At 48.1% G+C, this 18,104-nt stretch overlaps 1 protein-coding gene across 3 annotated transcripts in view; it reads left to right on the top strand.

Annotated features, from left to right (window-relative positions):
* Positions 1-222: 222 nt before the first annotated feature.
* Tyn (trynity) overlaps positions 223-18,104 on the top strand; it is a 36,750-nt gene continuing 18,868 nt past the window's right edge. For 2 of the 3 annotated variants that reach the window (XM_072000286.1, XM_072000284.1), the window contains exon 1: positions 223-531. The gene's annotated coding sequence lies outside the window, so the exon portion shown is untranslated. Of the gene's footprint in view, positions 532-4,196; positions 4,330-18,104 lie in introns of those variants that run through there. The other variant, XM_072000285.1, reaches the window with a different exon arrangement.

Here is an 18,104-nt window from a genome sequence, read left to right as displayed (position 1 = left end):
GAAGGACGGAGAGAAAGAAGAAGGAAGAACGAGATAGAGACGCACGGAAACATCGTAGCCACGAAGAAGCGAGAGATCCCCCTTGGATGGAGCCACGGTACCGCTAGATCTCACGGCCAATCGCGCGACCTGTTTACGCGAACGCGTCCAATCGCCGGCTAGGTTTGACCGGCAAGCAAACGCGACCACCACCCGGCCAACTCCGTTTATAAAGTGAGCCCGATGCGCCGCCTCGAAGACAGAGCCGTGCCGACAGCCCAGCCATCAGGAACGTTGTTTTTTTTTCTATCCATCAATCCGTCCGAGACGAGTGTTCCGTCGTGTGTGATCGACCGGTGAACGAAAATTCGGTGAAGGTTTCTCCATCCTCTCTGTCCTCCCTCCTTCTTCTCCTCCGGTTCTCCAAAGATTTCCGGTTCCGCGAAGTTTCGGCACAAGTTCGAGCGGGAATCCAGTGATAACCGAGAGTGATAAGAGAGAGCTGGTGAACCGAAGAATTCAAGTTCGATACCGAGTGAATTTCCAACCAAGGTACGTGCGTACCCAAAGTGTTCTCCAACCTATTCCTGGTGGAATAAGTGTTCGAACGCATCGGTGTCGAAGATTCTCCCAGGTTGATAAGGAATATTCAATGATAAGGAGTCCACCACGATCGATCGAAACGATCCATGGATCGATTAATCACCGCGAAGACGTGATAAGCAGAGTGACGAGTCCGCGACGGGATTTACGCGATGAGAATCTTCCTCGCCGTTGCTTTCGGATACATGTTCGTCCATTGGATGGTTTCGCACAGTATGCGAGAATAGATAGAATGTTTCGAAGCAGAAACGACGCGATGGTGGTCGTAAACGGTCGAATAGGCGACGCGAAAAATATTCCAGTTGTAAATCGTACCAATGCGATCTGTTCTTCCTGAAGAGATTCTTCTCGGAGAGTAGAGGTTAGATGGAAAAACAGATAGATGGATAGACGCGAGCGATGATCGATCGAGCCGGGAAAATAAAAACCTGTGCGATCGGCGCGATGCCTCGTGATCGCCATTCCCACGGTTCAGAGTCGAGCAAACGCGGTTCAAAGTCAGGGCCGTGTTGAGCAGCAGTCGAGACCCGTAATATCGAGCGAACGCGAAACCGCGCATAAAACCGAAACGCGTTGCTCCACCACGCTCGTTTCGCCACGTCGGTACGCTTAAATTGCCTTCTAAAACTAGCTACGAAATTGCGAGCGTCCAACACTCGCGGACAATACCGATCCGACCATTTTCATTGCGAGTAGAGAGAGAGAGAGAGAGAGAGAGAGAGAGAGAGAGAGAGAAGAAACTTTTCCGACAGACAATGCTACTGTAAGCTGCGTCGTATCGGGCAAATAACACGTCCGTGTTTCGAATAGATCGAGCATTTTTAGTCATACCAATGATACATCGAGCTATTGAATCGTTTGCTGTATTATGCCGAGCGAATCGTTGCATAGAAAGAAGACAAGTATTTCGAACAGGTGGAGTATTTTTAGTCGTACACTGACGCTCGGCCGTCAAATCGTTCGTATTCCCGATAGACGTCCGATTTCGTGTCGGCCCGCGACGCAAGTCGAATATTCATGCTGGTACCTTGTTTCGACTGGTCGGAAGTCCGTCGACCCTTCGAACAACGCGTTAGTCTTTCGGTATGTAAATTCCGCGAAGCCAACAATATCGCGTTAAATGTGATTCCAGTTAGGAATTTCGGAGAAAAAGTTATAAAAATTCAAGTAAAATAAACGGATCTTAATGAGAGTGTTTCGAAGAATCGTGCAAGTAGTTTCGTACCGCGAAACGTTTAGGGATGGAAGTCCGACGTGTCGCGAGCAGGTGCACGTTTTCTAAGGTGGAAGCGCGGTCCAAGTCGGTGAGTTCAATGCCAGAGAGGCGTGACGCCTGCCAATACTCGCACCGGCGGCGTCGTTATTCCGCGTACTCGCACTTTCGCGAAGATTACGAATCATCGAGTCGAGGAAATGCTTGCGCCTCGATACTATCGTCGATTATCCTTTCTGCCGAACGCAAGTTGAAACGCAACGAGACACGATCGACCGTACGTGTTTCTATCGTTCCTTCGATGAGTCATTAAAGATAGAGCGGCGTAAACTTTTCTCGCGGAACGTTCGAACAATGGCTAATATTATTATTCAGGACTAAGAAACGGAACAAATGAAAGATCCGAATGAAAGTGTAATTGTCGGGTGACCGGAAACGTTATTACGTCCATTATGGTTCTCACGAAAGGTTCAACAACCATTAAATCATCGGGTATGTTCGTATATTTAATTACGTAACTCGAGCACACTTAATTACCTTTTTGTCACGCACATCTTACGCCGCGTGAAAGAATCCTGATTAACTCTGAAAACAATAAAACTAGTGGTTTTACTCTACCACGGAGAAACGATTACACGTATACACGTACGTTTATCTCGTGTATCGAAAGAAGAAGGATACATAGAGGGATTCGCATAATGTTATAGCACGTTATAATTTCACAGGCTCGTAAGAGGACGATGAATAATCTCTCCTCTGTACTTTCATAAATCGCCAGTCATCGTCGGTCAGAAAATTTCAGCGAGATCGGCATCGGCTCGTTCAGGTGCTATATTTAAACGACCAACGATGCGATGCTCGAATGGCCGCCGACAAAAAACTCTAATTCGTGTCCCCAAGATCCGACGCAACATCCATGGTACTTGCACGGAGAATCGTTTCGTCTTGAAACGATCAACGCATCTCGGAAGATGGTAACGTTCGCGGGACTGGTGTTCTTGCACGATATAAAGTCCAAGAGAGAAGAGACTCGCTGGTAGAAATGGCGTGCGCGCGCAAGCTCACCGCGCCGTGACGGACTCCTTCTTCATCGCCGCCACCATCATCATCACCGCGATCATCATCCTCGTCGTTGCGATCGTCGCCGTCATCGTTCCTACGCTTTTCTTAAAGCAGCCCCACTTTTTGCCTTATCGCCGCTATGAATCGCCGAGTTACCAGCACCAATCCCATCAACAAAGTTGAACGAACTTGAAAACCATATTCGCTGCTTCACACGGGCTTTGCAAAGGAGTTTGCGAATTCCCATGCCCCTTGCTAATCTCGTATTCTCTTCGAACATCCGTCGTCATTCGATTCGAGCTTTTACATCTAATTGCGTTCGACAGGAAACGATTTGTTTCTTGTGCAGCTTCGATCTTATTCGTCGAATCGAGCGATTTGACCGCCGAGCGAAGATCGTTTCGCTTCGCTCGAGCTTTCGCTGCCGCGATCCTGAATGGCCAGCGAAGAAGAAAAGTGGAGCCCGCGAGAGGACACCCCGAGGTGACAAGCGTGACGTTTTTCATTTGGCGATTCGCGCGAATCTGCCATTCGAGTCGGCGATGTTCTCTTCTATCCTGTCGGTGCCTTTCCTTTTTCCTTTTTCCCCGGACTCGTAGCCACGACCTGCCCCACTATCTCGCGTTCAGCCGATGGAGGATCTTCCAGGCGCCGCCTGGCCGTTGACCCCGAAGCTGCCTACGGCCCTGACCATCTTAGTAGCTCCGCGCTTCGCTCGCTTAAATCATCGTCGGACGACCTGCTTCTTCGGCGACCCTTTGGAATTTTATCTCGCGGAATCTTTTCAGTTAATTAACGTTTCCTCGCCGAGCGTTGTTCCAACGGCGATCGCTCGCCTTCGTCGACCTTCCCGCCTCGCGCGATCCGCGTCAACCGGTCCGCTCGTCACCGAGAAAGATACCAACAGGTGTGAGACGTTCCGCTCAGGAAACTCGTATCTCCGTTCCTACTTCGTCGCTACTCTGCTCTGTAAATCTGATCAAGAATCTGGCGTATCTTTTTCGGTGATTAACGAGTAGTTGCCTCTTGGAATATCTCGGATCTTAAAGAATTTCGAGCTACGGCTAACTTTGAACTTGCTGCGAGGTTCGACGAACGGAGTTCGTTTGGCTGGAGTCCAACGTTCGACAAAGACGCGATCGACTAGAAATAGCGATCCGTCGGTTCGCCACGGTATAGTCGCCAGAGGAATATATATGTGAACCGCATAACGGATGTCGGATTCATAAGTGAGACGCGTGGAATGTCGTAACAAACGACCGGTTAGAGAACGGCAAACAAATTCTCATTTGCGAACAATGAGGACGGGATACAGGTTTCGCGGACGCGCGGAACAAAAGCTACATTACGATCGTATTAGATCGCTTCGATTTGTGCGTCTCCGTGCGACGACCTCGCGACGTTGTTCGGCTGATCGTGAAGAAGAATCGCAGGTCCGACGCGTTCACGGAAGACACGAACGTTCGCAGAAGGTATTTAAAGTATCTCATTATGGCTAACAATATCCTCGAACGCGCTCTACCCATTATCTCTTCCGCCCTTAATCAGTAACGCTCAATTTCTAACTCGTAATTTGCGCGGACGGTGTGTACACGCTCGAAAGGAAGAAGGTACGCAGTCGGCGGGAAAGTGAAAAGGAAGCGAACCGAAGGAGAAACCAATTACTCGGAGAGACCGATTAGTTCTCTAAAACAAACGGACCTGCCTGTGTGGGAAAAGCAAAACGAAGATAACGCTCGACAAATTTTCGATCAACGACGACGAGAATTGGAAGGAAAATAGAAAGATGGGAACGAAGATCGTGCTGAGAGTCGATGAAAAGTATCGATACGGGAATCGAAGCTGAGCAATGGGCACTCGAACGAGAAGGTAAACTCGTAGAGGCGAACGAACCCGAGGAGCGAACGCGAAAGAAAAAGAGGGAAGAGGACGACAGGAGCTCATTATTGAACACTTAGCACGTTTTAAAGCTACTTCCTGGCCATACTGCACAGATAGGCGTGGACGCGCACCGCCGCATCTCTTCGATTCGCTCGACACAGCCTTTAATGATTCCACGCTGCCTGCCATCGTCGGCAGTTCCTCGCGATTACAACCGAAGGCGAACACCTGTGTTCCCTTGCACGGTCTAAAAATAAGGCGAAACATCCGGATAAAGTATTCCACTCGCGTCCGAGGAAAATTACGCTTTAACTTAAGGCGATCGACCGTTTAGATTTCCTGCTTTCCTAGTCCCGCCAACGAACTTTTACGAAAGGAACCTGTCTGCCAGTCAGCCTTAATCAGTTCAGAACGCTTCGTCCTTCGTAATAAAGTAAAAATAAAGCGTCGGGGTGTTCCTTGGCCCGTCTGAGAACACCTGCACGATCGGTCGTTTAGGGCGTACTAAAAAACGAAAACAGAGAAGATTAACAGCCTGTGTAATTTCGGCGGCCTGTGTAATACACGCAGAAAAGAAACACCATAATCTCGAAGCGTTCACTTTGCCCGTGGTTATGGGGGCAATACATCCGGCAATTTTGGGCCGATTTTCAATCGCTAAATGGAGATCGCCGATGAAGATCTCCAGCGGAGAACACGCAAAGTACAGGATCGATGGTGGACCTTATGCATCCTCGCTTGATCGAGTAAAAATACGCCTGACAAAAACTCGAAACGCAGAGAAAACGCGATATCGCGACAGATGCAGTCGCGGTTCGCGTTATTTGCAAATTGCCCGATCAACGGTACCATGTTCGATTTTCGTGGAGGAAGAAGGTCGCGATGGAGGTACGCGACCTGGATGACTGGCACGATCAGGAGAAAAGGAAAGAAAAACCTCGTACCGATAGTTTGGTCTTCTCGTCACGAACAAATATTTGAACCCGTACGACTGGTAACGTTGGAACGTTCTGTTTGAAAGTCGTTCCGGTGAGTGCCCTCCGTACGTTTCAGCCACCCTCGCTCGTAACTTTCCGTGGGCCGAATATGTGGGTAAAACGGTTCTACCGGTCTCCGATCCGGTTCTTGGGCCGTCCTTACATTTCGATAGACTGTACGCTCCACTGCGCTAAAAACACGCTTTAACTGCCTCCTTTCGTTCGATTTCCCAAACTTTTCCAACGACCGTTACGCTTATCGGTGTCCGTCTAACGCCAGCGGCATTCTTTGCTCGATTTTCACGAGTCGAAGAATTACGAGGCCGGGGGAATATACGGCGGAGGAATCGATTCAACTGCTCGAAAGAACGAGCGTGCCGAAACCGTTCGCTGCAATCCGTTAGAAGGCCGACCATCGAAACCGTGTCGTTCGCGGAAGGAACGCCGGAAAGAAAAAGCCGGTTCCTGTTCAGCGATCACGTTTGTTCGTCGACCGCAGGCGCCACGAGAAAAGGAAGTGCTACAGTTTGACCGTGATCTTTCGACGTCGATCTTTCGCCGTTTCTTTCAAAAGAGCTACACTCTACCTACCCGAAACCATATTAGCCTATCAGGCTTCGCGATCCCGGAAAAGTCGTCTCGCGAAGGAGTAGATTTCGCAATGAGCTTTCGCCGTATTCGGTTTATCGGAAGGATCGAGTAGCGCGTCCCATAAATGGCAGGACGAAGACGCAGGGGATTAACGGGAAGGAACGGATACGGACGCGGTTCGAACGAACGCGAGCTGATATCGTTGAACGGTAACCAAGTTTTTGCAACATCTACGCGCGATAACAACCGCCTCGCAACGGCTTTTAACTTCGCGTGGGTGTGAAAATGGAGCACCTTGGGCGGAGACGTCCTCGTTACCTCTATTCTACCGTATCACGGCGAACAGACTCTAATATCTCTGCACTTTGAAATCGTTTCGCGAAGCACCGTTCAAAAATCGAGACGAAGTATCTCGTCTTTGCTGACCGATTCACGAAGCTGATTTAAATCGTGCCGGGGAAAGGACGTATTCTCGGCGTTCGTGATCGAACTTGCACGATACGTCAAGTAGCTGCGATGGTCACGCGGCCTATAACAATGCCATAAACGAAGAAGAAAGATACGAAGACGAGAGGAAGAACAAGACGAAGATGGAGATGGAAAAGCAAACAGAGACACGCGATTCCTGGAGAATATCGACTGTAAGGAGTTTGTGGACCACGCAACGGTAACCGCTCCTCCGGAGCGCGAATCGCGGAGCTCGTGTTCGAACACCGTTACACTTATGAGCGCGAACTCCATAAAACGCCACGACCTTAGTTATCGGAGTTGGCCGGCGAGGCCACGGCCACGGCCGCCAACGACGCCCACCGCTCGCCTTTATTTTCTCTCACCACTGTGTTACCGTTAACCGTTGTGTTTCCTTGCGAATCTGATTCCGCGTCCCTCTCTGCTCGCGACTTTCTCTATCTCCAATTTGTGCAAATCGGCGGCTGCTCGCAACTGTCGTCTTCCGGCGAAAGGGCACAGGCCAAGAGGATGTAGGACGAGAAGCTACGACGTAAGAGTGCTGAATCGTAAATCGAAGCGCGCCAAGTAACGATAGAAACCTAACAGATAATGCTAGAAAATTCTATTTGAAAATCGGTAAATCGATAAAGGTAAAACGGAAAATAAATATTACAACGATAGAAACCATAATAGAAACAGACAACGACGAAGAGTTCTATCGAAAGAATCGTCGAATCTCTTGGCAATTTGTGGAATAAGATTAAAAAGCGCGAAGGATTGAGAAAATGAAAGATGAAAAGCAAACCGGAAACGAAGGGCCGCCATCGCGGGTGAATCGGTTCTCTCTCAGCTATATACAACATCCTGTTGATTCCTGGCAGGGCTCGCGAGAGGCAACCTTGTCGTTAATGGCAATGCCGACGTCGAACGACTATTTATCTCTGATCTCGTTCGAGCATAGGAAGGAAGACTCGGAGGGAAAAAGGGAACGATCTGTTAAGTGGCCGTTCGCGATCGAATTTCCCATTCGATCGATTATAATATTTTGAGCACGGCCTCTCCGTCGTTGCCGAGTGGATCGAGTACGCGGTTATCGGCGATAACGATCGTGATAATGGACCATCAAAAGTTTTACGACTGATTCGACCATTCGCTTCTGGAAAATGACATTCCTCTACGAGCTTTTTTCGCGATCGCCGTCTATCGGACGATACGCATACGGTAGCCAGCAGTGCGTAGCTTCCCGTTTCTGCCAATAATGCCACGCAACGGTGCTTCTGCTTCTGGTCGCGGCATTTGCGAACGTCGATATATAAATATCGAGCAATGGCAGATGGTGTACGAGTGTGTCACGTTCCGATTGCCCATTAACGGTACATCTTATGGATAGGATAGGATAGGATAGGATAGTCGTGGGATCGCGATCGCGGTCTTTAATCGGTCGTTCTGACAGATGCCACATAACTTCACGCATCGAGCATTCTTCCGATGGAAAGCGTTTCTCATCGCTTCGACCTACCACCGATAGATCGTGTATTAAAACGTTTTCGTCTAAACGGCGATCCGAGTGAACTCCCGCCGGCTGAAAGTAAGTAATTACCGAGTCGACAGGCTACAAGCGGGCGTACGTAATTGCTAAGAATTTACGACGCCACCGTGGACGATTAATCGAGCAAAAGGAGGAACGTAGCCGCGGGGGGATCGTGCACTCGAATTTAACGGGGGCCGCTATTCGATTCGGCTGGTCAGTTTCGACGATTTCTTGGAAAACGATCGTATCGAGGCGAATAAGCGTAGCGACCTGTAACGATACAGCGGGAAATTAATAACGCGATCGAATCGGCGATAATCGTCTCCTTTTCCTGCGAAATTTCGGGGGCAGAGCAAAGGAGAGATAAAGAATCTCCGATCTTAACGCGAACCTGTGATTTCTTAGGATAAGTAGGGAAAACTTAATCGCTATTCCTCGAATAAAATGCTCTCAAGATTTACTACCTCGTAAAAGATTAAAAATTGTCGTCGACTCTCGTCGATATCACCTCCGTTTTCATCTTTCTCGTTGTTCGTACTATTCGATGCTTGCGGATAAAACGCGATCGTTCGTCGGATATTTCTATTTTTTCCACTCGTTTGTCGTTTCGTTGTTTCGTTCTCGACCGAGTACACGACCGCGTAAGAAGACAATCGGCGGTGTGGAGCGTACGCGCGATTCCACGAACAGGCTTAATTAAGTAAAACAAGTAACTGTATCAATTAGGGACACGCTTTAGCCGATTGTTCCGTCCGACGAGAATATTTTGTGATTTATAATCGTTCAAGACCGTTACCTTTCTCTTCTCGCGACGAGGTATATCGCGGCGAGGGAAGAGAAAGAGAAGGAGAGGCGAACGCGAGAACCGCGACGAACCGAGTCGAAGAGAAGGGACGAGATAAAATCGTCGATTCTAATTCCACGCGATGCGCGCCTAACTGTATGCAATAACTGTGGCACAAGGTGAACAATCTTCGTCGACTTTAATGCGACTTTAACGACAGCCGCTCGCACCGTTACCGGTGGAATAGGAATTTCCTGAGAATCAGTCGACAGAGAATTATTGTTTTCCCGCGGATTACACGTTGCAGCTTTATACCGTATCCTGGGTTCGTCGTTGCCGCGGAGATTCATCGCGTCAACTAACGTTTCGGAACGGGTTTCCGGCTTAAAAGCCTCGCGGTAGGCGTGCGCTATCTGGATCCGTGACGATTGAAGAGTTTGTCGTTTCGATTTACGTCTCTGCGAGACGAATCGCGTCGAACTTGTACGAACACCGTTGTATGCGAAAACCGCGATAAGCGCGTGATTTTTGCAGACGCGTCTATCAGACGCCGCGTTTCCGCCTTCGAACGAGACGATGAGAAGGTTCGCGCGTACGGAATGACGAAGAGAATCACGTTCTTTTTATATCTGTAGATTTATTCTTCAACGGTACATGATTTCTTAAAACCGTCGCGTCCGCATCTCAGCCGTATCGTGTTCGTTTAAGAAAGACGCAAGACGGTGCTCCAACAAGCGTAACAGCAGACTCGATCGAAAACGATCGGTTGGCCTAACGAAAGAATTTTAGCCGAATCGCTGGTTCGTTCGTTGGCCCAGCAGGGCTCTCGCTTCTCCTCTTTCTCCTCGATTTTACGACGAGCTCCACCCCATCGTCTAGAGGCTGTTTATCATGGCGAGGAACTTTTATCGACCTTATTTTCATTAGGAGGAAAAAAAAAGAGGCAGGTCTGCCGACCTCGCAACGTATAATTTAGGAGCGATCGAATCTGCGCTGAACAGGGCCCGCTAACGTGTTCTATCTTTCGCATGACGATCCTGGGAAGGAGCGTCGTTCGGTATAATTTTATGTTTGACTATCGAAGCACCGAACATCGAGCGCGCAACTTTCGTTCCTGGGCGCGCTATTAATATTCAACGAACGACGCGACCGGTCCCTCTGCTTGGCTGCTTCTTACACGACGAGTCGCGTCCGTGGCAAATTAAATCACGGCTACATCGATACAAACAGAGATATTGACCGACTTAGAGACCGTTCCGTATCTGTAAAGTTGCATCTGCCTGAATTTCATTAATTATAACGCTAAATGGAACGGGAGAGACTGGATCGCACACACTCGACCGCGTCGTAGTATTGTCGGTCGCTGTGCAACCGTAAAGGGAAGCTGATACTCTTCCAATACCGTTAAAAGCAAGCAGACGCAACTTCGATCGTCCCGTTCCCTTTTCCATGGTAAACCTCTGATCGCCGACACTTCGACGCGGCAAAAGTTCTAATCTCCGGTCGAATCTTCGAACTCGCCACGCCCCCTCATAATTTATGGATAACAGAAAGAGAGGATGATCGATACGTATTTTTTGCGCATATCCATATCTAATTAACGCTACCGAATTTATCGACCACGATCGTGCCACGACGCCGTGACTCTGCGTTATCGACCGACGTACGAACGAAACGTCGTACTTACGGTTGGACGAAAATGGCACGGCTATAGCGACGATCGACGAATCTGTTTTTCCAAATTTTCTGAAACCTGTAGTTGTCGCTGGAAGCGAAGAAACTGAGGCGAAGAGTCACAACTGCAAATCGACGCTTCGAGTTTAACGGTAAATCGCGTAACAAATCGAACGGCCGCGACCGATGAGAAATGGTCAATGAAACTCGGCGCGACTAGTTTGGTAACTCGAATGGTTGCCCGATTAAAACCGTTGTTCGGTCAACTTTTGCTCGACCTGATTCCAACTGACCCTGTACGAAGTTCAAGGCGAATTTCGGGACGAAAGTGGGCCTTTCCTTCTCCTGCCAGCGAAATACCATCGAGCCGGTAGAACCGCCGCAAAAGGAAGTAACCTTTCTCGATTGTTCTCCAGCCGCGAAAAGGTCACGAACCTGGGTCGGTATATAACGAGTGCTCCATCAGCCAAAAGGATCGTAAATAACCTATCTACATATGTAATAATTATTTTATTACGCTGTTTTATCAGTAAATCGATCGCAGGGTTCCTTTCGCCAGACAACGTTCGCGAGTTTCTATGATTAAACAATTCGCTGGATTTAAATGCCATTGAAAATGACATAAAGACTGCTGAAATCGCTTGTGTATTCATTTTTGTTGAGGTTATTGGATGTACGTGAACAAAGGAACGCGTGGATAAATTGTAAGATAGAAAATATATTTTATATACTGAAGTGTAAATACGAGTCGGAATATAATTCGAGCTGGTCCAGATCCGCGCGCTAGCAGTGTTACCTTATGACTGAAAGCCCCGAAGCCATCGTCGCCTGTGTACTGTTTATGATCTGCCTTCGTCCCAGTCTTTTGTCTATACGCTGTCGATGGCTTCGGTGCTTGAGAACACTAAAAGACCAGATGTAGAGTGACCGCTTCAACAATTTTCAATCGCCGTATTGTCCAATTCTAAGGCAAGCGCACAGGATGTGCGACGAAATAATAAAAATATATAGAAAAATGCAAGTTACGATCGTGGCAGAGGAATGAAATACAAATTATTAAAGATTCTTAACCATTTCCAATTCGATGGCCAAGAATATTACGCGGATAGTTGATTTTATGCGCACGTGAGATAGCGCGCGTTATTACGATAATTTCCATAGAGTGGCGATTCTTCCGCGAGCTGGCCGTGTCCGCGAATAGAAGAGGAGAGTCCGCCTCGGGGATCGGATGAACTTGACACCGAGATTGCTTGTCTACCCTCGGCCGTCAGTCGTCGACCACCCAGATGGAGCAGTCTATTAGCTCTTAACTACGCGATTATTTTCAAGGAAAGTTCCTTTCGTTAAAAACGATCGGATCGACTGGTTTGTTGAATTGCGTAGCTTGCCACGATTTCAAAGAGAATCGTTAAACGGAGCATTACCTTGATCGTATAAAACGCTACTCGTGTTTGCCATAGTCGCTTGGATTCTGCTCGACTTCGCCACGGAGTAGAGCACGTGTACTTAGACACTCCTCCTCGAGATTCGCTCCATTTTCTGTTTGCAACTCCAAATCTTGTTCGTCGAATGTAACGGTCAATCGTTTTAATAATTGCCGTTTCCTGCGATCGCGAAAGAAACGAATGAAAAGGCATCGATGGAGAAAGGAGACGAGACTCCCAACGTTTTCTCCTCCTTTCGACTCTAGCGTCGTGCTCGTCTTCGCTTAACGGTATAAGCTTCCTCGAAACGAGGTCGAAACCGAACGTTCGAAAAATCTTGGAATTGCGCAACCAGGCTTGGGTCTCCGGCGATTAATCGTTTCGTGAACACCCGATCGCACCGATCGACTCATAATAAATCGGCGTATTTTCTTTCCGCGCGATGAACCGCCGCGTACCGTTAGCTTCTTCTTTCCGATTCTTTCCAAGAAACTGCAGTTCTCCGTGCAGAGTTTTAGATTCCTGGAAAAGAATCGTTCCGGTCATCCAGGCTATCCCTTAACGTCAGTTCACGTCCGCGTTTCACAACTACCTGTATCCTGTTCTTTATCTTGCACGGATAATTCTTCGAAGAAATTTCTTCGGTCAACTCTTTCGCTTGTTACGTCGCATTAACTATATTCTTCTCTCCATTTCTTCTTCGCGTTTGTATCTTTCACAGATATGTTCTCTCTTTGGTATACTTCATTCATAAAAAGCGTAGCATACGCAAAGGGTAATAAAATTATATTCGATACTAAAGCAAATATTAAAATATAGTATTTATTTGAGATTATACAGATCCGAGGAGAATAGCTGAATCGGTACTACGACGAAGTATACTTTGTTCCCGTTTGACGCGTGTCTAGCTCTATTCGTGGATACATTGCGCCATATTAACGTTGTCCAATACTACAGACACAACAGGTGTATCTTTGTTTTCATCCGGCTTTAAAAACCACGTAGTATATAGTCGTATTCTAAACATCTTTATGGATGAACAGACTTCTCAGAAAACACTCTTGCCCGCGACGTGCAACGTAACGAGAGAGTGCTTCAAGGACAAGGTGATGACTCGTTCGCGGCGCGCGAGATGCTCCAAAGAAAATGTGTTAATCTCTCAAGCGTTTTGCCGGTATACCGTTCTAACGGACTCGAACTTCGCAAGTACGTCACGTTTGCTCGTGCTTCACAGAAACATTAAGATCGCTACTGTGAAAACAGCCACGATGACGTGTCTCGAAGGTAAACAACGTGCAACGTGGATTCTCCGTCGCGATAACGAAGCCGGTAATCCTATGATCCGATTCTAAATGCGGAAACATAGAAACTGGCTTTTGCCGTTTTCGTCGATTTTGCAGACCCGTCGATCCACTGATCGTTTAACGAAGCAATTAGACGATTCGAGTCCCCGAACGAATCCCAAAGGACTCGATGCCTCGCAATATTCTTTTCCTCCTTGATTCTACCCTTTCGATGGCATGGAAATTCTACGAGCTTGCTATTCGTGATACTCGATCGACGAGTCTCGCAAGTTGCTTCGAGCAGCGATACATCGACGTTCTACGCGATAAATGTATATAGGTAATGTAAAAATGTAGCGTAAATAGTTAAACCAAACAAGGAAGCGATATCCTTGATTATAAAAGGCGACGTTCAACTGCGTAGACTCGGTTGCCCTTTAATTTGGTGTTCACCGCGAATGGATACGAAATGGGATGCCTAGGGAATGAGGATGTTTGTTCACAATAGCGAGCATGGTTGCTCGTGGCAGGCGAAGGTACCGTAGCGCGCCTGCGGATTGATTACAAGGTATGCAGCCCTGCTTGCAGCGCGCCGCGGTTGCTTCGCCACGGAGCTACGAAAGAGTAATAACGCGAGTGATTTTGGTCCAGAATTGCCACGTCCTACGTAATTCTATTTAACCGCTGTCCACGAAATGGATGCAATTGACTGGATTCCGTCGACACGATGACGCGATTCGTGAAATGCCAATGCCATCTTCTTTTCGTATAATTTTATAGTCTTCTTTTTGCACAAAAGTAATCGTTTATTTGTCTAATAAAAAAGTAAAGAGCAACAGCGACGAACAGACCAAAGAACGGTTGATTCGGTACTGTATCTTTCAATTTCGATGAAGACAATCGGTTTCCGCGCGCCATTAAGCACGCAGAAAGTAAGGATCGGTAGTGAACGAGTCGTTCTAGCATCGGTCCAGCTCATCCTCGGCAGAGAGGAACGAATGACAGGGAACGGAGCGAATGAAACGACAGAAAGAAACGAAAAAGGGCGAAAAGTTTATTTGAAAGTTTTTCTACCCTGCAGCTGGACGTGCCGATCTTGCCGGACGATCCCTCGACTGTTCTGCAATTTCACGGCTGATATCGGGTATTACGAACCGTTTGCTCGTTTGCATTCCTTTCCCGAGATGATAACGAATATGCACGGGAATGCGAGCTTGCTGATTTTTCCTGGCATTGAAAAAAAAATCTCGCGATAAACCGGGAAACATCGAGAATCCGTAGTTAGCGAACGAACCGTAGAAATCGACATGCTCTCGACTCTCGTCTAGTTCGATGCTTTCTTGGTTCTTCGTTCGCGTCTCTTCCAATTAACTCTTTCTTATGGACTCGATCTTGGCTCGCGTTCGACGAAACTGATCGACGATGGGAAGATCGAAACACGTAACAGCGAACTCGCCTTCGCGATACTTGGATCGATTAGGGGGCGTTACGCTCGTCTTCTCTTGGTCAGAGACACGAAAGCGCGTGGCTTGTCAGACTCTTGTTTAAACAAAAACTAGACGCGCCGAACCACGAGAGGCACGTCCAATGGTGCCCTTTGATTTCGAACGATCGCCGCATCCGCCATTCGTGCTGCACGCACGCGGTGGTGCACGCGTTGATCAGCGCCGCGGAACGAGCGCACCGTGGTTCGTGCTTCTTCCACGTACTCTGTGCGAGCTTCGTCAACCATCCAGTTCATTAACTCCAAATGATTTCTCGTTCCATAGCGCACGAGTCGAGCGTAATTGTGTAAAAGCTATCACGGGTAATAGGAAGACAGACTCGCTCCTTCCCATCGTCTTTAAGAACCAGGCCCTTTCTTTTCTTCCTTTTTCCATACGCGACTGGTTTACAAACCTCGAGCGGTTTACAGAAGGGAACCGAACAGAGTCTCGCAAAGCAACCTTCGCTCGAAAAGAACGCGTAATGTTGATATCGGATAACCTCGCTCCTCGTTTAACTCGATATTGCGAGTAATATCGAAGTTAACAACTAAATCCAGGATATTTAACCTCGGTCGTGTTGTTTGACCTGGCTCATGGCTATATTCCCCAACTTTATCAACGAAATTGCCAGTAATTTCGTTCTTTTAGTACGTATCGTGTTCTTCGTGCTTCGAGGATAACACGGTACGTACGTTTTGATCGAGATGCGAAACATACCGAACAAGGTAGAGTCGCGTGCCCAACGTTTCTGCGGCTTTCGAGTTACGTAAACGCAATCACGATTACCTCCGAGTCTCGTAAGCATGGTGAAAGTACATCTTCCATCTTCCACTCGACACTGACCCGCTTTTTCAGCGACCGTGAAACAGACTCCTGAAACTTTCTTTACGCGAGCTCGTGCGGTTTTGTACGATGATCCTGAAAGCCGATGAAAACGAATTCGCGGCGCCTAAGATTATGATTACGCCGGATGCGTGTTCCGACGAACTCGGCACAACTCGTATCGATATGTAGACGTATTTGAACGTATGCATTTCGAGACGTGCGACTACCGTTAGCATCAGCCTAAGTCGAAGATCCATACTTTAACGTTGTTTCTCGGTTTCCTTCCAACTTGATCGACTCTAGCTCTTTATCGATATTTATCGATTCGAGTGTCCAGATTATGTTAAGTGTGTCGTAAAAATGAGTAGGTATCCATCGACGATCTCGACATCGCTAGATATATTTCAATGACCGTGGAAGAGAAACGAAGATAATTACTCGAGCTGATAAACGAGCCAGTCATCGTATCGTCGTCGTGAGTCGAGATCAACCGGTAGGTTAATCGCGTAGTTTAAACGTTATGCAGGCGAACATGGTTGAAACGTCGAGAGAAACTGGATTCCGAGACCATTCCCGCCGATACATCCGAGTCTCTCGAGCTTGACTAATTGATCGACGCTCGTTGCACACTTCCTTATGCCGAGTAATCTACGCTTATCCGCAGCCGTTTAACTCGAATTATGCAAAAGTCCAGCCGGCTCGCAAATCATCGAACAACGAGCTCGCCGAGAAAATTACATGGCCAACTACGAAATCATACGCGATTTCCTTTACTGCCGGGTCATCACTTATCGCCTGGCGAGCATTCCCATGGACGTTCGATTACAGGCTGTTTCGCGGCACGTGGGAGCCGCTTCGAATGTGCTTTCACGAAGTAAAACGAATCCATGAAATCCTTAAACGTTCTAAACGATCGGAAGATTATCTTTCGAACGAAACTTCGCGCCTCTTGTAACACCCTGCATGTAGACTTTCTTACGAGCATCGACGCGCGTGGGGTTACGAATAACAATTGCTTTTCTTAATAGTAAATCCAGATAGAAATTTCAACGAAACGTCTTCCCTCGACCAATTCTTTGTAGTTCGTCGAAGCGTACCATTTGTACGATGAAGACGAAGGTGCACGATTGCCGTGAAATCTTTAAATATTGTAAATTACTAAAGGGATAGCTTCGACATCCTGTACATAGACTATCCTACAAGCACACACGCGCATAGCGTTGTAGACAACGATTTGCTTCCCTTGATGGCAAATTGAGATAAAAATTTCTTCCAAGTGTTCCGTCTCGAAAAATTCTTCGTGGTTCGTTAAAGAATTCCACCCACGCGACGAAGAAAGGAGCGGAAGAAGAGGGAACCTCGAGCGGTCGACTCGATGGCCGTGCATCGTCGTCGGCGAACATCCTAGGGAGAATCATTAGTTTCGAATCTCGGCGGTGTCGGGACTGGAATAGCGAATTTAAAAGAACTGCACCGAACAAGCAGTTTCGTGTAACCGAGATCCACGAATGACTCTCCCCGGTGGATCCTTTCGTTCTTCTCGCGTTCCGAGCTGCATTCTTCCTCCTTGTTCGCCGGCTTGGGCATCCTTGTCACGGAGCTCGGTGTTGCGGTAGATCGTGTCCTTGAGCGGTACATCTCCGGCTCTTCCTCGGGCTCCTTTTTCCTTCCTCGTGTTCTTTTTCTACCGCCGGCTGCCGGCGTTGCTTCGTGGCGGGTTTCTTTCGCTCGCCTATTCCTGGCCACTCCATTTGCATGGAGCGCAACAAGAAGAAGACAAAAGGAAAGAGAGAGAGAGAGAGTGAGAGGGAGGCGAGGGAGAAGAAGAAGCAGAAGAAACAAGAGGTGGAGGCAACGGAGAAAAGTCGAGAGATCCGCTTAGACGGCTGGAAAAATCGTGGAACACGAAAGCGAGCCGCTCGTGCATCGAGGGAAGAAGACAAAATGTCGCGGGCGATGGTTTTACATGGCCGTGGCTACGTAATATCTCCGGCCGGCTGCACGACCGGATGCTGCGTCTCCGGCTCCGAGTTGCTTCGTTTCGCGGCCGAACACCGTGTCTTGAATTTGCAACCGGCGTTTCCTGCGCGCTCCGAGCCATCTGATAAGCCGCCCTCCGCCTCCAACTCCATCCTCTGCTCGTTTGCTTCTGCTTTTTACAAGATCGTGCCCTTCGACTCTTCTTATTCCTTGCGCGGGTCCAACCGCCGCGACCACACCGTGGCTACCGATCATGCCGCCAATATAATCTATAGCTGCCTCGCGACTCGTGGCAGCTATACGATTCCACCAAAGCCATCGACTCGTTCCGCGACACACGTTCCACGGCGACAGAACCAA

This window comes from Bombus fervidus, chromosome 3 (genome assembly GCF_041682495.2).
Source record: "Bombus fervidus isolate BK054 chromosome 3, iyBomFerv1, whole genome shotgun sequence".
In the NCBI taxonomy this organism is placed as follows: Eukaryota; Metazoa; Arthropoda; class Insecta; order Hymenoptera; family Apidae; genus Bombus; species Bombus fervidus.
The sequence above is the reverse complement of the archived record's forward strand: the minus strand, read 5'-3'. Positions and strand labels throughout refer to the sequence as shown.